Source organism: Mesoplodon densirostris, chromosome 13 (assembly GCF_025265405.1).
Source record: "Mesoplodon densirostris isolate mMesDen1 chromosome 13, mMesDen1 primary haplotype, whole genome shotgun sequence".
Lineage (NCBI taxonomy): Eukaryota > Metazoa > Chordata > Mammalia > Artiodactyla > Ziphiidae > Mesoplodon > Mesoplodon densirostris.
In genome coordinates, this window is record NC_082673.1 from 27,428,451 (window position 1) to 27,453,493 (window position 25,043).

At 36.3% G+C, this 25,043-nt stretch overlaps 1 protein-coding gene across 1 annotated transcript in view; it reads left to right on the forward strand.

Moving 5' to 3' along the window:
- The window catches only part of RALYL (RALY RNA binding protein like), a 418,727-nt gene that overhangs the window by 85,335 nt on the left and 308,349 nt on the right, over positions 1–25,043 (forward strand). The window lies entirely within an intron of this gene.

Here is a 25,043-nt window from a genome sequence, read left to right on the forward strand (position 1 = left end):
AATAATGGTGGCAATAAAATAAGAAACATAACTGCCAAGGGCCATCGGAAATCCCATCTTCTGGCAACAGCATATTTCCCTCTGTAGAAAATCACAGGGAGTGAAATTAAAATCAGAAAAGTGTTTTTGGTGTCCAGGAAATCAGAGCAAGAAGGATTTGTACTATGAGCCTGATGTTTAAGACATGCATCTCCAAAAAAAAAAAAAAATTATCATGAAAACTGAGCAGGCATGATCTTTAGTGAGGTTAACCCTTCCAGGGAACAGGGTTAGAGAAGCTCAGACACCTGCTTTCCAAACCTCCCATTCTTTCCATCTGGTTACCACATTTCAAGTGACATACACATTCCTTAGAGGGAACGTGAGAATTTGGGCTAGCACCATCAGTTTTCCAAGGTTAGAAGAAACAATCTTACTCAGCAAACAACACTTTCTTTCCTCATATATTTTTGTTAAGCTACGCCTCTTGGCAATTTATGTAACGTCATTCTTAGGTTTCTGCACGGGATTAGTCCCAGGAACGCCACAGATACCAAAATCCATGGATGCTCAAGTTCCTTATATAAAATGGCATAGTATTTGCATACAACTTATGCACATCCTCCAGTATACTTTAAATAATCTATATGACTCTATTATAATACTTAATAGAGTAAATTCTATGAAATGGTTCCCAGCATGCAGCAAATTCAAGTTTCGCTTTTTGTAACTCTCTGAATAATATTTTCAAATATTTTCTATCTGGATATTTTCTAGGCAGATTAGTTTAATCTGAAGATGTAGACCCTGTGGGCTCACTGTAACGTTAAATTCATTGGCCCTAACTGCTTGATTGTCATTCTTCCTAGAAGACAGTCTGGTGGGAACAAGTTATGATGAAGCCAACCCAGCCCAAATACAGAAACAAAAGTGAATTCACTTTTTTCAAGTCTCCAGTTTCTGTCCAAGCTGCTTTTTGATACCTACAGACAAATTCTTCCTGGTCACAACTCCCTTGAATAATTCTTAGTTACCCAGTTGAGGGTATAGAGAAGAAAGAAATCCCTGGATCTACAAGCATTTTTTTTCTTTCATTAGTATTCTTTGATTTGCTGTTGCCCTAGCTTCCTTCGTCCAACTATTCAGCAGGGACCAGAGTGCTCAGCAGGTCTCTCCTGGGAAGTTGGGAGGGTTCAGTAGCTGACACAGTGTAGACACACATCAGTGTGTGAGACCTTTTGCAATGTTCAAGTTACTTTTGTTCTCCAGTAACAGAAATCCCAATTGGGAGTTTAAAAAAATAGTTGGTTACCATTGATGTATTTTTCTTTATTTCCAATTAAAACACTGTGTTCAGATAAGAATATTTGTAAGTTTTTTGTTATCGATGTTCAGATGACAGTGTATAACTGACCATAAAAATCACTGACAGATATTTTATTTTATTTTTTTATAGTTTTCATGCATTGATCTCCAGGCAAGTCAGTAAAGAAGACTTGCACCTTATTTTAATAAAAATGATCACTTTATTTATTTATCTATTTATCTATTTATTTATTTATTTATTTTTACTCATTGATTTTACACACATTAGTGTATACATGTCAATCCCAATTGCCCAATTCATCACACCACCACCCCACCCACCACCACTTTCTCTCCTTGGTCTCCATAAGTTTGTTCTCTACGTCTGTGTCTCAATTTCTGCTCTGCAAACCAGTTCATCTGTACCATTTTTCTAGGTTCCACATATGTGCATTAATAGACGATATTTGTTTTTCTCTTTCTGACTTACTTCACTCTGTATGACAGTCTCTAGATCCATCCATGTCTCTACAAATGACCCAGTTTAATTCCTTTATATGGCTGAATAATATTTCATTGTATATACGTACCACATCTTCTTTATCCACTCATCTGTTGATGGGCATTTAAGTTGCTTCCATGACCTGGTTATTGTAAATAGAGCTACAATGAACATTGGGGAGCATTTGTCTTTTTGAATTATGGTTTTCTCAGGTATATGCCCAGTAGTGGGATTGCTGGGTCATATGGTAATTCTATTTTTAGTTTTTTAAGGAACCTCCATACTTTTCTCCATAGTCATTGCATCAATTTACATTCCCACCAACAGTGCAAGAGGGTTCCCTTTTTTCCACACACTCTCCAGCATTGGTTGTTTGTAGATTTTTGAATGATGCCCATTCTAACTGGTGTAAGATGATACCTTATTGTAGTTTTGATCTGCATTTCTCTAATAATTAGTGATGTTGAGCAACTTTTCATGTGCTTCTTTGCCATCTGTATGTCTTCTTTGGAGAAATGTCTATTTAGGTCTTCTGCCCATTTTTTGATTGGGTTGTTTGTATTTTTAATATTGAGTTGCATGTGCTGTTTATATATTTTGGAGATTAATCCTTTGTCCATTGACTCATTTGCAAATATTTTCTCCCATTCTGAGGCTTGTCTTTTCGTCTTGTTTATGGTTTCCTTTGCTGTAAAAAAGATTTTAAGTTTTATTAGGTCACATTTGTTTATTTTTATTTTTATTTCCATTACTCTAGGAGGTGGATCAAAAAATATCTTGCTGTGATTTATGTGAAAGAGTTTTCTTCCTATGTTTTCCTCTAAGAGTTTTATTGTATCTGGTCCTACATTTAGGTCTCTAATCCATTTTGAGTTTATTTTTGTATATGGTGTTGGGGCGTGCACTGTTCTAATTTCATTCTTTACATGTAGCTGTCCAGTTTTTCCAGCACCACTTATTGAAGAGACTATCTTTTCTCCATTGTATATCCTTGCCCCCTTTGTCATAGATTAGTTGACCATAGGTGCATGGGTTTACCTCTGTGATTTCTATATTGTTCCACCTATCTATATTTCTGTTTTTGTGCCAGTACCATATTGTCTTGGTTACTGTAGCTTTGTAGTATAGTCTGAAATCAGGGAGTCTGACTCCTCCAGCTCCATTTTTTTTCCCTCAAGACTGCTTTGGCTATTCAGAGTCTTTTGTGTCTCCATACAAATTTTAAGATATTTTGTTCTAGTTCTGTGAAAAATGCCATTGGTAACTTGATAGACATTGCATCGAATATGTAGATTGCTTTGAGTAGTATAGTCATTTTGACAATATTGATTCTTCCAATCCAAAAACATGGTATATCTCTCACTCTGTAGGTATTATGTTTAATTTATTTCATCAGTGTTTTATAGTTTTCTGCATACAGGTCTTTTGTCTACCTGGGTAAGTTTATTCCTAGGTATTCTATTCTTTTTCTTGCAATGATAAATGGGAGTGTTTCCTTAATTTCTCTTTCAGATTTTTCATCATTGCTGTATAGAAATGAAGAGGTTTCTGTGCATTAATTTTGTATCCTGCAACTTTACCACATTCATTGATTAGCTCTAGTAGATTTCTGGTGGCATCTTTAGAATTCTCTATGTAGAGTATCATGTCATCTGCAAATAGTGACAGTTTTACTTCTTCTTTTCCAATTTGTATTCATTTTATTCTTTTTCTTCTCTGATTGCCATGGCTAGGACTTCCAAAACTATGTTGAATAATAGTGGTGAGAGTGGACATACTTGTCTTGTTCCTGATCTTAGAGGAAATGCTTTCAGTTTTTCACCATTGAGAATTATTTTTGCTATGGGTTTGCCATATATGGCCATTATTATGTTGAGGTAGGTTTCCTCTATGCCTAGTTTCTGGAAAGTTTTTATCATAAATGGGTGTTGAATTTTGTCAAAAGCTTTTTCTGCATCTATTGAGATGATCATTTGGGTTTTCTTCTTCAATTAGTTAATATGGTGTATCACATTGATTGATTTGTATATACTGAAGAATCCTTGTATTCCTGGGATAAAGCCCACTTGATCATGGTGTGTGATCCTTTCAATGTGCTCTTGGATTCTGTTTGCTAGTATTTTGTTGAGGATTTTTACATCTACTTTTATCAGTGATATTGGTCTGTAATTTTCTTTTTTTGTAGTCTTTGTCTGGTTTTGGTATCAGGGTGATGGTGGCCTCGTAGAATGAGTTTGGGAGTGTTCCTTCCTCTGCAATTTTTTGGAAAAGCTTGAGAAGGATGGGTGTTGACTCCTCTCTAAATGTTTGATAGAATTCACCTGTGAAGCCATCTGGTCCTGGACTTTTGTTTGTTGGAAGATTTTTAATACAGTTTCAATTTCATTACTTGTGATTTGTTTGTTCATATTTTCTATTTCTTCCTGGTTCAGTCTTGGAAGGTTATAACTTTTTTGGAATTTGTCCCTTTCTTCCAGGTTGTCCATTTTATTTGCATAGGGTTACCTGTAGTAGTCTCTTAGGTGCTTTGTATTTCTGTGTTGTCTGTTGTAACTTTTCCTTTTTTATTTCTAATTTTATGATTTGAGTCCTCTCCCTCTTTTCCTTGAAGACTCTGGCTAATGGTTTATGAATTTTGTTTATCTCTTCAAAGAACAAGCTTTTAGTTTTATTGATCTTTGCTATTGTCTTTGTTTCTATTTCATTTATTTCTCTCTGATCTTTATGATTTCTTTCCTTTTGCTAACTTTGGGTTTTGTTTGTTCTTCTTTCTCTAGTTCCTTTATTTGTAATGTTAGATTGTTTATTTGAGATTTTTCTTGTTTCTTGAGGTAGGCTTGTATTGCTATAAACTTCCCTCATACCTGCTTTTGTTGCATTCCATAGGTTTTGGATCATCGTGTTTTCACTGACATTTGTCTCTAGGTATTTTTTGATTTCCTCTTTGATTTCTTCAGTCATCTCTTGGTTATTTGGTAATATATTGTTTAGCCTCCATGTGTTTGTATTTTATATGTTTTCTCCCTGTTATTGATTTCTACTCTCATAACATTGTGGTCAGAATAGATGGCTGATGCGATTTTAGTTTTCTTAAATTTACTGAGGATTGATTTGTGACCCAAGATATGATCTATCCTGGAGAATGTTCCATATGCACTTGAGAAGAAAGTGTAATCTGCTGTTTTTGGAAAGAATGTTCTATAAATATCAATTAAATCTATCTGGTCTATTGTGTCATTTAAAGCTTGTGTTTCCTTATTAATTTTATGTTTGGATGATCTATCCATTGGTGTAAGTGAGTTGTTAAAGTCCCCCACTATTTTTGTGCTACTGTCAATTTCCTTTTTTATAGCTGTTAACAGTTGTCTTATGTATTGAGGTGCTTCTATGTTGGGTGCATATATATTTATAATTGTTATATCGTCTTCTTGGATTGATCCCTTGGTCATTATGTAGTGTCCTTCCTTGTCTCTTGTAACATTCTTTATTTTAAAGTCTATTTTATCTTATATGATTATTGCTACTCCAGCCTTCTTTTGTTTTCCATTTGCATGGAATATCTTTTTTCATCCCCTCACTTTAAGTCTGTATGTGTCCCTGGGTCTGAAGTGGATCTCTTATAGATAGCCTATATATGGGTCTTCTTTTTGTATCCATTCACCAACCCTCTGTCTTTTTATTGGAGCATTTAACCCCTTTATGGTTAATGTAATTAATGGTATGTATGTTCCTATTCCCATTTTCTTAATTGCTTTGGGTTTGTTTTTGTAGGTCCTTTTCTTCTCTGTGTTTCCCACTTAAAGAAGTTCCTTTAGCATTTGTTGTAGAGCTGGTTTGGTGGTGTTGAATTCTCTAACTTTTGCTTGCCTGTAAAGCTTTTGATTTCTCCATCGAATCTGAATGAGCTCCTTGCTGGGTACAGTAATCTTGGTTGTAGGTTCTTCCCTTTCATCACTTTAAGTATATCATGCCACTCCCTTCTAGTTTGTAGATTTTCTGCCGAGAAGTCAGCTGTTAACCTTATGGGAGTTCCCTTTTATGTTATTTGTCATTTTTCCCTTGTTGCTTTCAATAATTTTTCTTGTCTTTAATTTTTGCCAATTTGATTACTGTGTGTCTCGGTGTGTTTCTCCTTGTGTTTATCCTGTATGGGACTCTCTGCACTTCCTGGATTTGGGTGGCTATTTCTTTTCCCATGTTAAGGAAATTTTTGACTCTAATGTCTTCAAATATTTTATTGAGTCCTTTCTCTCTCTCTTCTCTTTCTGGGACCCCTATAATGCAAATTTTGTTGCATTTAATGTTGTCCCAGAGGTTTCTTAGGCTGTCTTCATTTCTTTTCATTCTTTCTTCTTTATTCTGTTCCACAGCAGTGAATTCCACCATTCTCTCTTCCAGGTTACTTATCCATTCTTCTGCCTCAGTTATTCTGCTATTGATTCCTTCTAGTGTAGTTTTCATTTCAGTTATTGTATTGTTCATCTCTGTTTGTTTGTTCTTAATTTTTTCCAGTCTTTGTTAAGCCTATCTTGCATCTTCTCAATCTTTGCCTCTATTCTTTTTATGAGGTCCTGGATCATCTTCACTATCATTATTCTGAATTCTTTTTCTGGAATATTGTCAACCTCCATTTCATTTAGTTGGTTTTCTGGAGTTTTATCCTGTTCCTTCATCTGGTACATATCCCTCTGCCTTTTCATCTTGTCTACCTTTCTGTGAATGTGGTTTTTGTTCCACAGGCTGCAGGATTGTAGTTCTTTTTGCTTCTGCTGTCTGCCGTCTGTTGGATGAAGCTATCTAAGAGGATTGTGCAAGTTTCCTGATCACAGTTTTTTTTTATATAAATCTATTTTCCAATTACCAAACTATTCCATCACAAGTGTAATTTTGTTTCTTGACAGGACAAGTATGTTTTCTAACACTAATCTTCTCTATGGGCCAAGAACTTGCTTAAATTTCTACTAAGGCAGCCTCAGTGATTCTACTGAAAATCCAGTGATTTGTGTTTAGCAACTAGAGGAACTCATACCGATCAATGGAGCAGAAAGGGAGAGAATGGTCTGGTCTCCCTGTTACTTAAAGAAGCAGGGTGCAAGCTTAAGGTAATGTAAAATAAATAACAGAAAAAAGAAAAACAGAAGGTTCAATAAACTGAGTATAAGCTTCAATAGGAAAATGAACCATTTTAAAAACTAGCTTCTCTGAAGTAAGAAAATTTCAAATAATGCAAGGTGCCCAGTGCAGTGCAGTATGTTCATAAATATAAAAGCAGAAAGAACAGGCAAAAGTCTTTCTAAAGTAATGAAACATAGCTTTAGTTAGTGCAGTGGAATAAGCCCTTGGTCACCATGGCATTTAAATTTCTCAGAATTCTCTGAATCTATCATTGTTTGCCCTAAACTGCACCCTGTTCACTTAACTTCTCTATCATATTTTGTGATACCACCATCCACCTAGTCATTCACTCCAGAAACCTGTATGTACTGTGTGATTTCTCCCTTAGGTTAATCTCTTAATTACCTAATTCTGCTGATTTATTGCCCAAATATTCCAGAGTTTTTCCCCTTCCTTTCAATATCTACAACAATATCCTTGTTCTGGCTCACATAATTCTTTTACTGAGTGAATGAAATAGCCTCTTAATAGATCCCTATGACTCCAGTCTTGTCTCATTCTAGCCCATGCTCCATAGATTTGGCCATAGTCATACATCTAAACAAGGATGAGCAAACTACAGCTTGTGAGCCAAATCTGACCTGCTGTCTACTTTTGTACAAACTGCAACAAAAAATGATTTTTATGTGTTTAAATAGCTTTGAAAAAAATCAAAGGAAAGTAATATTTTGTGACACATGAAAATTATATGAAATTCAAATTTCAGTATCCATAAATAAAGTTTTATTGGAACATGGCCACAATTCTTGTCTCTGGGCATTTTTGCACTTTAACAGTAGACTTGAGTAGTTTCAATAGGAACCATAGGCTCCATGAAGTCTGAAATATTTACTATCTGGCCCTTTTCAGACAGCGTTTGCCCAACCCTGCTCTAAAGCATAAAGATGACCCCATCATTCCTCTGCTCAAAGTCTTTTCCTGATGCTTCATCACCTTTAAGATAAACCAGTCTCCTGAGCATGACATACAGACCTCCTTTATCTGGGCCCTATGTCTGTTCAGCCTCGGACTCTTTGTATTACCTTCTGCTATGTGGTAGTACCTTGCCTGGTTTCCTATGTGTTTCTCCCTAGAATGCCTCCTTCCTCCCTTTTGTCAAGCTAAATGTTTCTACTCCTTTTAGTAGTATGGAAGCCATCTCCTCCAGGGATTTCCCTAGACCTCCCCCTGCAATGATGTGTCCTCCCTGACTTCTCTTGTCCCACTTATGACATATTTTGTAGACATTGATTTATGCAAGTGTCTAAATAGCAAGCTCTGGATTTTAAGCCTATTAGCTGGAAAAGAGTCTTGTTTACTTTTCTACCCCCAGTGAATATCACAGTGTCTTTCACTTAATATTGCCTCAAGTAGTGGTTTTTGAATAATTTTTAAAAAAACCTGATATATGAGTTAATTAAAAATAGCTTAGGTTTAAAAGAGGACTTTGTATATAATTATAAAAATATCATTCTATAGCAAAAAATGTAACATAAAATTATTTCCAAACATTTAATTTTTATAAAACATTAGAAAAAATATGTGATTTTCAGTTTGGGAATATTGCAGAAAGAAGTGTGTAAACTTAAGTTAGTTTTTTTACATGGAAAAATAAATTTCTATCATAGGGCTGGATAACACATTTAATAAATACTTAAACAACTAAGCTTGCCATTATCCCTTATTAACATGTATCACTGACCAGTAAAAATTTCATAAATGTATTATGATTATAAATGGAGAAAACTAAAACTTTGTGTAGCTGAAATATTTTATATGCATTCTCTAGGCTAGAAGAAAAGATTTAGTATAGTGACATTAAATTTCTAGATGATACTTTGTATATATTTTGTGAGTCAACCAACTATATAGCAAACTATGCTGCTTCCTCCCATAGGAGCTAATAAAGTAACCACAGTAAATATATCACTATTTAAATATTAGCAAAATGTTATTTTAAAAAATTTAAGATAGTCTATATCTATTGCACTTACTATGATTAAAATTTACTCTTGATTATTGAGATATAAAAAGGAATTACTTCCTTTGATATCTCTAAGGAAGAAAATCTAGTGTTTTAAGTGTTTTACCATTCATTTCTTTTATCACTTCCCTCCAGAAAAGCATGTGAAATGATTCAATTGTATGTATTGGGTTGGCCAAATAGTTCTATCAGGTCTTTCCATAACATCTTATGGAAAAACACAAACGAACTTTTTGGCCAATTCATAAATGTATGTGTGTGTGTTTCAAACAAGGGAAGCTTTGCTTCCTATATATATATATAGATATAGATATAGATAGATAGATAGATAGATAGATAGATAGATATAGATATAGATATAGATAGATAGATATAGATAGATATAGATAGATATAGATAGATATAGATAGATATATATAGATATATAGATATATAGATATATAAGGTACTCTTTCTTCAAACTAATTTTTCCTAAAAAGGGCACTCTGCTTTTGTTATTGCAGAGTGATGTGAGAAATCGGTCCAGGGTTTAAGAGGGTATATACATATATTCTTTCGTTTGTGATCAACCTATTCATTCTCTTGGCCTGATCTAATTTGACAATAGGATCATTTTCTGTTTTGAATATAATTTTTACATTGCCACTCTTTGCCAAATTGATGGGTAATATCCTAAGCACATACAATGGTGGGTTTTCAATCACTATTTGACTTATTCATTCCTGAAACTTTTAATTTAAAAACGTGCTATTATTTTTTGCTTTAATTTTTGTTTTATTGTTTTGCTTTTTTTCCCTGAAAGCAAGATAGCTGATGTAATCTTTAATTACACTCTGTCCCTAAGTGGGACTCATCCTTATTTCAACAAATTAATTCAGTTTTTTAACTTTTTATTTTATATTGGAGTATAGTTGATTAACAATGTTATGTTAGTTTCAGGTGTACAGCAAACTGTGTACAGTTTATGTGATTAACTGTGATTCAGTTATGCATATACATGTATCTATTCTTTTTCAAATTCTTTTCCCATTTAGGTTGTTACATAATATTGAGCAGAGTTCCCTGTGCTATACAGTAGGTCCTTGTTGGTTATCCGTTTTAAATATAGCAGTGTGTACATGTCAATCCCAAACTCCCTACCTAATCCTTTTTTTTAACCATGTAAAATAATAACACCAATCCAGGGAATGAGCTGAGGCATTTGGTTCTTTTTTGTACCGACAAATCATGGACTGATTGTGAGCTATTTTCCTACATTGTTGGTTTATGTTAGACTCCTTCTCTCAGCTTGATTTATTTAACCTTGTGACCATCCACTCTCTGTTATTTGCCTGCTGAGTGCACACTCTCACTTTTGCACACTGCCTAGAAAGGTCTGCTCTTTAAGAAGTTAATAGGTAAAGAGGGATTGGTATTTGAGGCAAAATGTATTCCTAGGAGGATGTTCATCGCTGACATTTGCTTTCTTTGCAGATCTCCCAGTCTGAATTTGCAGGCCTTGGGGCTCCATGCACAGCCCATCTGGTGAAGCAGCCCTATGCCAAGATGATTTGGATATGACTGAGGGGAATGAGGAGGGAATTTGAAAAAATTACTTTTATGAAGATTTGTTTTTCTTTTAATGCAAAGCCCCATTGTTGGAATGAACATGATTCTGCCACCCTGAACGAACTGACAATGTGATATTAGAAATAAACATCAAAGAGAGCCTGCTGAAATGTCCATTTATATTGGGAAAGGCATCAGATTTAATGTTTCATGTATTTCTACTTAACAGTTTGCATCATTGTGCTGTTAGTTACCATCAGGATTTAATTAGATTCAATAAGAGGTTTAGGAAATATTTAGTGAGCTCCTATAATGCATAAAGCAAGGTTATAGAAAATCTTAGATATGTGAAGGTATCTAAGATATGGTTCCTTCCTTCAAGAAGGTTCCAAAATGGCAGAGCTAAGATGTAGTCAGAGAATGCTATAACTACATTTGATATATACAAATAGGATACTATTAATATTGATAACACATATCTTAATATTATACAATATTACTTCACTAAAGTATGTTATAAATTATTTAATTTAATAATTTAATCTTATAACAAGTAATCCCCATTTTACAGGGGTGGCAACTGGGGCCACAGAGAAGTTGTTGTCTCATGTCCCATAGGTAGTCAGGAGTGGAGCGTGTCTGTCTTATTTCTAAACCTATGATATTTACCACTAAGCAACAATGCCTAGAGAAAGCAAAGACAGAGAAGAGGAAACCAAAAATGTGTTCAATGCTGTGGTAGATGAATACCTCTATTGGAGATGATATAAAAAGGAAATACTCATTTTTACCAGCCTTCCTGAAATAATGACATTGGGGCAGATTCTGCCCAAAAGTCTACTAATGAGATTTTAAGTAAGTCAGATGAGGCTGACTCTGCTTGGCTTCACCCTACCCTATCTTCCTGCTTTAGACACAGATGCAGTGCCCAAAGCTGTTGCCACCATCTTATAACATACGAAAAAATGCAAAAGAATTCTACAGACCTGGCTCAGAGGACTTTATGACCATCCCTAGCAGCTGTCCTCCTCTACACTTACTGTATATTGAGAAAAATAATGCTCTGCTGGTTTAAGTCAATGTAAAGCAGGTTTTCTGATATTTGAAGCTGAACAGTAACTTAAATAACAAAATCTACCTTTAACCTAAGCTAGTGATGCTGTGATGATATTAGCATCTTCCTCCTTTTGGACATTTTTGCTTTCATTGATTTTCATGGCTCTATTTATTCTTGGTTTTGGGATAACTGTCTTGTTAACCATACTACATTTCTTCTGTAGACTCTTTCACTTCCTGTCTCGATGCTATTCCCATTATTCCCAAAGGTCACATTATTTTCTTTTTTTCCAGCTTTATTAAGATATAAATGACATATAACATTGTTTAAGTTTAAGGTGTAAAATTTTATACATTTATATATTGCAAAATGATTACATGACTTCACATAATTATCATTTCTTTTTTGTGGTGAGAACATTTAAGATTGTCTGTCTTAGCAACTTGCGAGTATATAATACAGTATTGTTAACTATATTCATCACACTATCCATTAGATCTCAAGAACTTATTCATCTCGTAAGTGAAAGTTTGTACCCTTTGACCAACATGGCCGCATTTCCCTCAGCCTCTGGCAACAACAACCAGTCTATTCTCTGTTTCTATGAGTTTTGCTTTTTAAGAACCTATATATAAGTGATATCATACAGTATTTGTCTTTCTCTGTCTAACTTATTTCATGTAGCATAACGTCCTTGAGATCCATCCCTGTCACTACAAATTGAGGAGTCCCTTATTTTTCATGGGTGAATAATATTCCAGTGTGTGTGTGTGTGTGTGTGTGTGTGTGTGTGTGTGTGTGTGTATGCCACATTTTCTTTATTAATTTAACCATTGGTGGACACTGAGGTTGTTTTCCATATCTTGACTATTGTGTCTGATGCTGCAATAAACATGGACTAGCAAATATCTCTTCAAGGTAGTGATTTCATTTCTTCTGGATATATAACCAGAAGTGGGATTGCTGGATCATATGTTACTTCTATATATATTTTTAATATTCAGGGAAACCTCCATACTTTTTCCATAATGGTTGTACCAGCTTACATTCCCACCAACAGTACACAAAGGTTCCTTTCGCCACATTCTCACCAACACTTGCTGTCTCTTGTCTTTTTGATAATATCCATTCTGACAGATGTGAGGTGATATCTCATTTGGTTTTCATTTGCATTTCTCTGATGATTAAGTGATGAACATCTTTCCATGTACTTGTTGGCCTTTTCTATGTCTTCTTTGGAAAAAAATGTCTATTTAGTTCCTCTGCCTAGTATTAATTGGGTTGATTGTGTTTTTGCTTTTGAGTAATGTGAGTTCTTTATATATTTTGGATATTAATCCCTTATCAGGTATATGATTTGCAGATATCTTCTCCCATTCTGTAGGTTTCTTTTTCATTTTGTTGATTTTTTTGTTGTTGTGCAGAAGCATTTTAGTTTGATGCAGTCCCACTAATGAAATTTTGATTTTGTTGTTTTGTTCTTGTGCTTTTGATGTCATAACAAAAAAAATCATTCCCAAGACCAATGTTAAGGAGTATTTTCCCTATGTTTTCTTCTAAGAGTTTTATAGTTTCAAGTCTAATGTTTAAGACTTTAATACATTTTGAGTTAATTTTGTGAGTGGTGTAAGAAAAGGGTCCAAATTTATTCTTCTGCATATGATCCTCCAGTGTTCTGAACACCATTTATTAAAGGGATTTCCAAATTTTACCACATGTTTGGAAAATATTAAGCCATTATTTCTCTAAGTAAACTTTCTGCCTACATCTACCACTGTTCTTCTGGAAACTCCAATAATTTGCAAACTGGTTCTTTTGAAGGTATCCCATAGATGACATAAGCTTTCTTTAACCTTTTTCATTCTTTTCTTTTTCCTCCTCTCTATAATTTAAAAGGGCCATGTCTTCTAATTCACAGATTTTTTTCTTCTGATTGATCTTTTCATATGTTGAAGCTCTCTATTTCTTTTTTTATTTCATTCATTGTATTCTTCAGCTCCACAATTTCTGTTTGATTCCTTTTTTATAATTTCTATTTCTTTGTTAATATTCTCATTTTGTTCATATATTGTTTTTCTAATCTCATTAACTTGCCTTTTAGTGTTGCCCTGTAGCTCACTGTGTTTCTTTAAAACAATTATTTTGAATTCTTTATGAAGTGCATCATAAGTCTCCATGTCTTTTTTCTTTAAGAAATTTACTGGAATATAATTGCTAAACAATCTTGTGTTAGTTTCTGCTGTATAACAAAGTGAATCAGCTATATGTATACATACCTCACCATATGCCCTCCCACTTAAGCCTCCCTCCAACCCTCCTTATCCCACCCCTCTAGGTAGTCACAAAGCACAGAGCTGACCTCCCTGTGCTATGCAGTTGTTTCCAAATAGCTAGCTATTTTACGTTTGATAGTGTATATATGTCATATGATACTCTCTCACTTCATCCCCACTTACACTTCCCCTTCCTTGTGTCCTCAAGTCCATCCTCTTCATCTATGTCTTTATTCCTGTCCTACCTCTAGCTTCTTCAGAAGCATTTTTTTTTAGATCCCATGTATATGTGTTAGCATACGGTATTTGTTTTTCTCTTTCTGACTTACTTCACTCTGTATGACAAACTCTAGGTCCATCCACCTCACTACAAATAACTCAATTTCATTCCTTTTTAAGGCTGAGTAATATTCCATTGTATATATCTGCCACATCTTCTTTATCCATTCATTTCTTGATGGACACTTAGGTTGCTTCCATGTCCTGGCTATTATAAATAGTGCTGCAATGAATATTATAGTACACATTTCTTTTTCAATTATGGTTTTCTCAGGGTATAGGCCCAGTAGTGGTATTGCTGAGTCATATGGTAGGTTTTTTTAGTTTTTTTAAGGAACCTCTATACTGTTCTCCATAGTAGCTGTATTAATTTACATTCCTACCAACAGTGCAAGAGGGTTCCCTTTTCTCCACACCTTCTCCAGCATTTATTGTTTGTAGATTTTTTGATGATGGACATTCTGACCAGTGTGAGGAGATACCTCATTATGGTTTTGATTTGCATTTCTCTAGTGATGAAAGATGTTGAGCATCGTTTCATGTGTTTGTTGGTAATATATATTATATATATATTATATATTCTTTGGAGAAATGTCTATTGAGGATTTCTGGCCATTTTTGGATTGTTTTTTTTTTCTGATATTGAGCTACATGAGCTGTTTATATATTTTGGAGATTAATCCTTTGTCTGTTGTCTCATTTGCAAATATTTTATCTCATCCTGAGGGTTGTATTTTTGTCTTCTTTATGGTTTCCTTTGCTGTGTAAAAGCTTTTAACTTTAAGTCCCATTTGTTTATTTTTGCTTTTATTTCTGTTACTCTAGTGATGAGTCAAAAAAGATCTTGCTGTGGTTTATGTCAGAATGTTCTTCCTATGTTTTCCTCTAAGAGTTTTATAGTGTATGGCCTTATATTTAGGTCTTTAATCTATTTTGAGTTTATTTTTGTGTATAGTGTTAGAGAGTGTTCTAATTTCATTCTTTTACATGTAGCTGTCCAGTTTTCCCAGCACCACTTATTGAAGAGGCTGTCTTTCTCCATTGTATATTTTTGCCTCCTTTATCAAAGATAAGGTGACCATATGTGTGTGGGTTTATCTCTGGGCTTTCTATCCTGTTCCATTGATCTATATTTATCTTTTTGTGCCAGTACCATACTGTCTTGATTATTGCAGTTTTGTAGTATAGTCTGACATACAGGAGCCTGATTCCTCCAGCTCTGTTTTTCTTTCTCAAGATTGCTTTGGCTATTCAGGGTCTTTTGTGCTTCCATATAAATTGTTAAATTTTTTGTTCTAGTTCTGTAAAAAATGCCATTGGTAGTTTGATAGGGATTTCATTGAATCTGTACATTGCTTTGGTAGTATACTCATTTTCACAATGTTGACTCTTCTAATCTAAGAACATGTTATATATCTCCATCTGCTTCTATCATCTTTAATTTCTTTCATCAGTGTCTTTTAGTTTTCTGAGTACAAGTCTTTTACCACCTTAGGTAGGTTTATTCCTTTGTATTTTATTCTTTGTATTGCAGTGGTACATGGGAGAGTTTCCTTAGTTTCTCTTTCAGATTTTCATTGTTAGTGTATAGGAATGCAAGAGATGTCTGTGCATTAATTTTGTATCCTGCTACTTTACCAGATTCATTGATTAGCTCTAATCATTTTCTGGTAGCATCTTTAGGATTCTCTATGTATAGTATCTTGTCATCTGCAAACAGTGACAGTTTTATTCTTCTTTTCCAATTTGGATTCCTTTTATTTCTTTTTCTTCTCTGATTGCCATGACTAAAACTTCCAAAACTAGGGTGTATAATACTGGTGAGAGTGAGAAACCTTGTCTTGTCCCTGATCTTAAAGGAAATGTTTTCAGTTTTCAACATTGAGAACAATGTTGGCTGTGGGTTTTTCATATATGGCTTTTATTATGTTGAGGTAGGTTCCCTGTATGCCCACTTTCTGGAGAGTTTATCATAGATGGGTGTTGAATTTTGTCAAAAGCTTTTTCTGCATTATTGAGATGATCATATGGTTTTTAGTGTTCAATTTGTTAATATGGTGTATCACATTGATTGATTCACATACATTGAAGAATCCTTGCACCTCTGGAATAAATCCCACTTGATCACGGTGTATGGTCCTTTTAATGTACTGTGGATTCTATTTGCTAGCATTTTGTTGAGGATTTTTGCATCTATGTTCATCAGTGATATTGGCTTTTAGTTTTCTTTTTTGGTGACATCTTTGTCTGGTTTTGGTATCAGGGTGATGGTGGCCTCATAGAATGAGTTTGAGAGTGTTCCTCCCTCTGTAATGTTTTGGAAGAGTTTGAGAAGGATAGGTGTTAGCTCTTCTCTAAATGTTTGATGGAATTCACCTGTGAAGCCATCTGGTCCTGGGCTTTTGTTTTTTGGAGGATTTTAAATGACAGTCTCAATTTCAGTGCTTGTGTTAGGTCTGTTTATAGTTTCTATTTCTTCCTGGTTCCATCTCAGAAGGTTGTGCTTTTCTAAGAACTTGTCCATTTCTTCCAGGTTATCCATTTCATTGGCATATAGTTGCTTGTAGTAATCTCTCATGATCCTTTGTATGTATGCAATGTCAGTTGTTACTTCTCCATTTTCATTTCTATTTCTTTTGATTTGATTCTTCTACCTTTTTTTCTTGATGAGTCTGGCTAGTGGTTTATCAATTTTGTCTATTTTCTCAAAGAAACAGGTTTTAATTTTATTGATCTTTGCTATTGTTTCCTTCATTTCTTCTTCATTTATTTCTGATCTGATCATTATGATATCTATCCTTCTGCTAACTTTGGTTTTTGTTGTTCTTTTTTCTCTAATTGCTTTATGTGTAAATTTAGAGTGTTTATTTGAGGTTTTTCTTGTTTCCTGGGGTAAGATTGTATTGCTATAAACTTCCTTCTTAGAACTGCTTTTACTGCATCCTGTAGGTTTTGGGTAGTCGTGTTTTCATTGTCCTTTGTTTCTAGGTATTTTTTGATTTCCTCTTTGATTTCTTCAGTGATCTCTTGGGTATTTAGTAAAGTATTGTTTAGGCTCCATGTGCTTGTATTTTTTACAGTTTTTTTTCCTGTAATTGATAACTAGTCTCATATCCTTGTGGTTGGAAAAGATACGATTTCAATTTTCTTGATACAATTTCAATTTTCTTAATTTACCAAGGCTTGATTTTTGACCCAAAATGTGATCTCTCCTGGAGAATGTTCCATGAGTGCTTGAGAAGAAATTGTATTCTGTTGTTTTTGGATGGAATGTCCTATAAATATCAGTTAAGTCCATCTTGTCTAATGTGCCATTTAAAGCTTGTGTGTCCTTTTAAAATTTCATTTTAGATGATCTGTCCATTGGTGAAAGTGAGGTGTCAAAGTCCCCTACTATGATTGAGTTACTGTTGATTTCCCCTTTTATGGTTGTTAGCATTTGTCTTAGGTATTTAGGTGCTCCTATGTTGGGTGCATAAGCATTTAGAATTGTTATATCTTCTTGTATTAATCCCTTCATCATTATGTAGTGTGCTTCTTTGTCTCTTGTAATGGTCTTTAAAGTCTATTTTGTCTGATATGAGAATTGCTACTCCAGCTTTCTTTTGATTTCCATTTGCATGGAATATCTTTTTCCATCCCCTCACTTTCAGTCTGTATTCATACCTAAATCTGAAGTGGGTCTCTTGTAGACAGCATATATATGGATCTTGTTTTTGTATCCATTCAGCCAGTCTGTGTCTTTTTGTTGGAGCATTTAATCCATTTACATTTAAAGTAATTATCAATATTTATATTCCTATTACCATTTTCTTTACTGTTTGGGGTTTGTTTTGTTTTTGTATGTGTTTTCTTTCTCTTGTGTCCTGCCTAGAGAAGTTCCTTTAGCATTTGTTTTAAAACTGGTTCAGTGGTGCTGAATTTATTAACCTCTGCTTATCTCTAAAGGTTTTAGTTTCTCCATCGAATCTGAATGAGATCCTTGCTGATTAGTGTAATCTTGGTTGTAGGTTTTTCCATTTCATCACTTTAAATATTTCCTGCCACTCCCTCTGGCTTGCAGTATTTCTGCTGAAAGATCATCTATTAACCTTATATGTTGTATGTTATTTGTGGCTTTTCCCTTGCTGCTTTTTTTTTTTTTTTTTTTTTTTTTTTTGCGGTATGTGGGCCTCTCACTGTTGTGGCCTCCCCCGTTGCGGAGCACAGGCTCCGGATGCGCAGGCCCAGCGGCCATGGCTCATGGGCCGAGCCGCTCCGCGGCATATGGGATCCTCCCAGACCGGGGCACGAACCCATATCCCCTGCATCGGCAGGCGGACTCTCAACCACTGCGCCACCAGGGAGGCCCCCTTGCTGCTTTTAATATTCTTTTCTTTGTATTTAATTTTTGATAGTTTGATTAATATGTGTCTTAGCATGTTTCTCCTTGGATTTATCCTGTATGGTATTCTCTGTTCTTCTTGCACCTCATTGACTATTTCCTTTCCCATTTTAGGGAAGTTTTCAACTATAATCTCTTCAAATATTTTCTCAGTCCCTTTCTATTTCTCTTCTTCTTCTGGGACCCCTATAATTCGAACATTGGTGTGTTTAATGTTGTCCGAGAGGTGTCTGTGACTGTCCTCAATTGTTTTCATTCTTTTTTCTTTATTCTGCTCTGTGGCATTTATTTCCACTATTTTCTCTTCCAGGTCACTTCTCCATTCTTTTCCCTCAGTTATTCTTCTATTGATTCCTTCTAGAGAATTTTTAATTTCCTTTATTGTGTTGTTCTTCATTGTTTGTTTGCTTTTTTGTTTGTTTGTTTGTTTGCTTTTTAATTCTTCTTGGTCCTTGTTAAACATTTTTTGCATTTTCTCCATTCTATTTACAAGATTTTGGATCTTCTTTACTATCATTATTCTGAATTCTTTTTCAGGTAGACTGCCTATTTCCTCTTCATTTCTTTCGTCTGGTGGGTTTTTACCTTGCTCCTTCATCTGCTGCATATTTCTCAGTCTTCTCATTTTGTTTAACTTACTGTGTTTGGGGTCTCCTTTTCACAGGCTGCATGTTTGTAGTTCCCATTGTTTTTGGTGTCTCCCCACAGTGGGTGAGGTTGGTTCAGTGGCTTGTGTAGGCTTCTTGGTGGTAGGGACTGGTGCCTGGGTTCTGGTGGGTGGGACTGGATCTTGTGTTTCTGGTGGGCAGGGCCACATCTGGTGGTGTGTTTTGGGGTGTCTGTGAACTTACTATGATTTTATGCATCCTCTCTGCTAATGGATGGGTTTGTGTTCCTGTCTTGCTAGTTGTTTGGCATGGGGCATCCAGTACTGGAGTTGCTGGTCATTGGGTGGAGCTGGGTCTTAGTGTTGAGACAGAGATGTCTGGGAGAGTTCTCGCCAATTGATATTACCTGGGGCTGGGAGGTCTCTGGTCGTCCAGTGTACTGAACTTTGTTCTCCCACCTTGGAGGCTCAGGCCTGACAGCTAGCTGGAACACCAAGACACTGTCAGCCACACAACACTCTTGTTTCCAACAGACCCTGCAAGCAGAGATCCAGGAGACTGACTGATGTGGTAGGAATTCTCACCTTCTGCTGGCCTTCTGTCAGGTGTCTCAACATCTCTTACTGCAACAACTTTGCGGCAAACAGTGTCCAGGCATTAAAGTTTCATCCCATTCTCATCTCAGCTGTTGGTTAGGAAGATTTGCCCTCTACCCTTCTAGGTTCTTCTAAGCTCGTCCTTCAATAGACAAAATAGGTAATCGGCCAGAGCTTACTGTATGGCACATAGAACTTGACTCAACATACTGTAATAACAAGAAAAGAATATATAAGACTGGTAGGATCTCATGTCCACATCTCTTTGTGGTGGGGTTCTCCCCTTCCACCTCTTTACTTAGATTCTCCCCACATGGGAAAGACAGCACCCTCAACAGCCGGTTTGCATGGCTTGGAATTTGCCCCTGGGATCTCCATGTCTCCAGGATGGGTTACTGAAAGATTATAGTGATTTTTTGCTGGTGTCATGTTTTCTCGATTTTTTCTTGTTCTTTGAAATTTTTCACTGCTGTCTTTGCATATTAGGTCTTTACCACCAGCCTGTTGTAGAAAAATGCCTCCCCACAGCCCTCTGACTAGGGCTTCTGAGGCTTTTTGTGACCGTCTATGGATACACCTGCTCTAGGCCTCTTGCTCCCTCTTGTGACAGAATTCTTAAGCTTGTGTGTCTTTTCTAGATCCTTCAATACACCAGGCTGGGTGATGACAGCCTTCCTTTTGTTTTTTCTGAAATGTGGCACTAAAGCTCAAGTTTGTGTTCTCTCTCTGGTTCACAGATTTGAGCCGGCTTTTTGTGTATGCTCACTAGCCACCTGCCAAAGCTCTCTCTTGCCACCACTGTGGGAAGTGTGCACAGTGAGCTAGCCACAGGGTTGGGGGCTGTGTGGGTGAGATGCAAGGAGCACTGGGGGTGCCCATGGGCCGGCTGTGGGGATCCTCAGGCTAGGTATTCCCAGTGGCACATGGGCGGGCCTCTTGACAGAGTCTGTGACAGAGTTAGTTGGCTCCACATCCTTTTAATGCCCTCTGAGAGTCCTATCTGCCACTCTCCCAGCCTCTCCCTGCCCCCAGTCATGCAGCTCATGATTCAGTATTCTGGATGAGGTGGGAGAGAAATAATCCTCTTTGGCAGCATCTCACACAGCTGAGGAAGCTGGATGCTTGCTCACATGCTCTCACTTTCCACCTTGGGAGAAACCAAACCTGAGATTATCTCTCTTGACCTTAAGCTGTGCCACTTGATCAGGGTCAAGGGTAAGGGGCGGTGTGATGTGGATAAAGCCAAGCTGTTCTCCTTACCCCGTTAAATGCATCTAAACTCCTTGTTGTGGGTCCAGTGGTGTGCTGGAATTTTTCTGGAAATCGGGGTTTCCACAAAGGCTCTCTTGGCCATGGGTGATTGTCTAAGACATTGAGCCTCCCAGACTGCAGCCAGAAGTGGCTGGAGCCCATTCATAGGCCACTGCAGGGTCCACAGCCAACACTGAGGGTTATATGCCTAGTGCCTAGGACATGGGTTGGCAAGACTAATCCTGTGTCTGTTGGCATTTGTTGCTGCATCTCACAGCTTCCACATGGGCACTTTTGAATGTGGATGGATGGCAAAATATCGTTGTTGAAGTGGGGACCAAAACAAGAGATGTTTGACTCAGTCAGGATGCTGATGCCGCTGCCATTTCCATTCTTATCTTCTAATTTTCTCACGGCATAAACTCATCCTAAGTGAGCTCATCCACCCTTTACTGTCAAATAGCCATGTATTCTTGCCATAAAAGTACCCTAATCATGACATCATAGTCATTTGGCTCCACAGTCTGCATCCTAGACCTTTCCCCTGAGCTCCAGACCAAAATATACCCAACAATCACTTTAAGTTCAGAACACTCAATACCTGCTTCTCATCTTTACATACAAATTTTGTTTTCTTATCTACTCAGTCACCCAAGTCAGAAATCTAAGAAGTCCTTTTATACTTCTCTGCATTCTCCCTTTATTTCTAGTCATACAACAAATTCTGTCCATTTGTGATAACACGTGAATCTATTTATTCCATCCTTAGAGCCGCTCACTTAGCCTACCCTTTTGCAGCATTTTCTCACCTGAATTACTGCAGCAGGGACTTGATGTATCTCCCTAATTCAAGCCTGCCCTGATTCCAGTTGATTCCCCTACATTTTCACCAGAGTGACTATACTAAAAATGCATTGGTTCCATTTGTTCACTGAGATCCTTCCAGGATTTTCCAGCACTTTTAGGATTTAGTGAAATTTTTCAGCATGGCATTTCCTGACCTCTGTGTAGTTATCTAATCCATTCTCTAGCTGTCCTACCCCTTGTGCTCATGTCCATTTATTCACTAAAGAAGTAGTTACTGAGCACATGATATGTGTGAGAACCAGGCTAACTGCTGGGGTTACAGACTTTTCCAGACCTTCATTGTGCTTAAAATGGAGTAAGGGAGACAGACAATTTAAAAAGTCAGCAAAATGAGATCAACTTGTGATGAGTAAAATAAAATAGATTTCTTTCACTGAGAACAATGATGGGGAAGAGTAGTTTGTATTGGTCTCACTGAAAAGACAGTCTTGAAGTTGAGACTTAAAGGATGAGAAGGACTCAATCACATGAAGTGCTGAGGGTAAGGATATCCTAAGCATAAGGATCAGAAATTATAAATGTCTCAAAGAGGTAGAGTCTGGAACGTTCTAGAAATTGTCAGAAGGCCTGTGAGGGAAACTAAGTAGTGGGAGAGATGTTAACACGAACTACTTGTAATTCCCCCCAAAAAGTGACACACTCTATTGTCTCTTCTTTATGTGTGCTTATAATAATAATAATAATTATTATTATTATTATTATTATTACAATTACTATAATTATAACTGGTCTTTTTTTCAAATTCCTTTGGGGAACAGGACTTAGATACCCCGTCCTAACTTCTCATCCAATACTGTGAATAACTCTGATAGTAATGATTACATTCCAGTGTAATTACATGCTGGTTTCTCCCCTTAGACTAAATTCTTTATAGGATTATGCTGGGATTTATTCATGTTTAAATCAACAATATATAACAAAGAACCTAGTATTGATTTGTAATTATAACCTGATAAATGCTTATTGGATAAATGAATGCATGAATAAAGAATTGTGCCATTGTACTACTGCTACTGTGTGATAGCTGAGAAAATATGAAAACAATCAGGGAGAAAAGGGGAGGGGAAGAAAGGACTCTGACGTAGGTATGTAATTTCACCAGACTTCATAGTTCAAGACGAGGAGAGGGCTATCATTCTATCCACTCTAGAGCAAAAGAAAACAGAGGTGAGAGAGTTCAAGTAACTCACCCAAATTGGCACCTGAGTAAGTGAAAGAGCTAGGATGTGACCCCTAACCTAGCTGGCCGAAAAGTAAGTGCTGCCTTTACTTTGAAAACTAGACTTAAATAATAAGTAACACTTTCTCTGACATACGTGGACATTTGCACTATAGGTTACAGACATGTCCTTATGGTTATGATTTGATTAAATCTAATATCTGTGTAGCTCACTGTCAGTCACTTCATTCAAGTCTCTGCTAAAATATTACTTCTTGAAAAATGCTTTCCCAGAGTCGACATTAAGAAAAATCTCACCGTCCTTGTTCTAGACCTTCTTTCTCAGGTATTTTTCTTTCTTTCTTATTTTTTAAATAACACTTGTCCCTACCTGGCATTTTCTATTCATTTGCCTACATTTTATGAGAGGAGAACTTTTATGGAGCCAATGATTTGAGTGAGAAAGCTAATACATAGTTTTCCCTTCTTCACAAAGTTTCCTCTGAGCAATGAGAAATATGATGGATATTTTTTCCTCTTATAAAATCAGTGCCCTTCACCTAACAGCATGTCTTTAGACTAATTTATCTGAACCTTTAATGATAAATAATGAATTTCCATGCTCTACTCACTCAAAATATTTTATTTTGAGTTGCTTGTAAACTGTGAAAGTTGGGAAAATATTCTAAATAACATGGGGCTTATTGTCTGTCAATACAGGATCTCCATTTTGGTTGCCTTTTTGTTGATCTCAACCACTTTTTTCTTAAACCTTTGCTGCTTACATAAAGGGCAGATGTTAACACATGCAATAAGGTGGATCTGAGTGCCCTCCACGCAAATGTGAGATTGATGAGAAATACACTGAAGGCTGTCTGTACTCCGAGTGCCAAAAATATAGTCCTTGTGCCTGTAGGGTGTACCATGATTCTTGCAAGAATTCCTACATACTCCTAATTCAGATTTCTGCAAAAGGTTTAGAATATTTCTACAAATATGTTGAAAATACAGAGACCTGACACACACTCTTTAAGAGGTTATTGTTTGTGAAATTGTAGCACATTGTAATAGGGTTGTTTTCCATCTATTCTTATTCCTTAACCTTAACCTCATATCAGTTTGCAATCCACCGATGTGTCACATTCAGGATTTGCTACCAAGAGAAACTTAACTGTCAGGTTTCCTTTTCCCTTTTAGAGGATGAAGCATGCTCTGTAGTTTTTACTTATTATATGTGATAGATGAAGGAAAACAGCGAACGCAACAAATATATAAAGGCAGGAAGGTAGATCTTTGAAAAGCCCTTTGGTGCCACCTTGTGGTAAACATTTGGTATTTTTTGAAACTATTTTGGGGCATTGGGTTCTCAGTCTACTTGCATACACATTATCTTCCTAAAATCCAGCTGCCTCATTATCCTTGAAAAGATGATTTTTTATTATAAAGTAAATCAACGAACTGTCTGAAATTGATTTGGAGAACATTTAACTTTTCAGCCAAAGTGCTTTCTGTCTATTTTTTTCTTTAAATGTGAAATAGGGGGAAAGTCTTAACTAACAAACTTCATTTAAGGAATTCCAAAAAATAAAAAAGAATGTTATCTTTGAACAATATCTCTCATTTGGGTTTCCATCTTAGTACACAACCTCAGGCAGGTGTATATTTGTGTTCTAACCAAAAGAGTATCATCCGTCTGACTCTTTATTTCCAACGTTAATATGGCTTACTAGGACACAGACACTATTGTAAGCAATCCACAAAAACTAACATTTAATCTTCTTGACAACGTTTTGCTGTAATTACTGTCACCACAACCATCATCATCATCTTCAGTTTCCATTCCTGCACCGTCTTCTGTAGCAGAGCCCCTTCTTCACTGCTCATGGCCAAGGTAAACCTACTGCTCATTGCTCTCAGCCTCTAACTTCTGCAGAGTCTCTCACTTACAAGGAGTGTCCCCAGTCTACAGGTTCTGCACTGGATCCATTACTAGTCCTAGACTGTACTGTGCTGGGGACAAGCCCTGTAGATGTTCAAGTCCACTGGCAGTCATTCTTTCTCCCTATGTTGTTGGCCCAACCAGTGTGAACTCCTGCC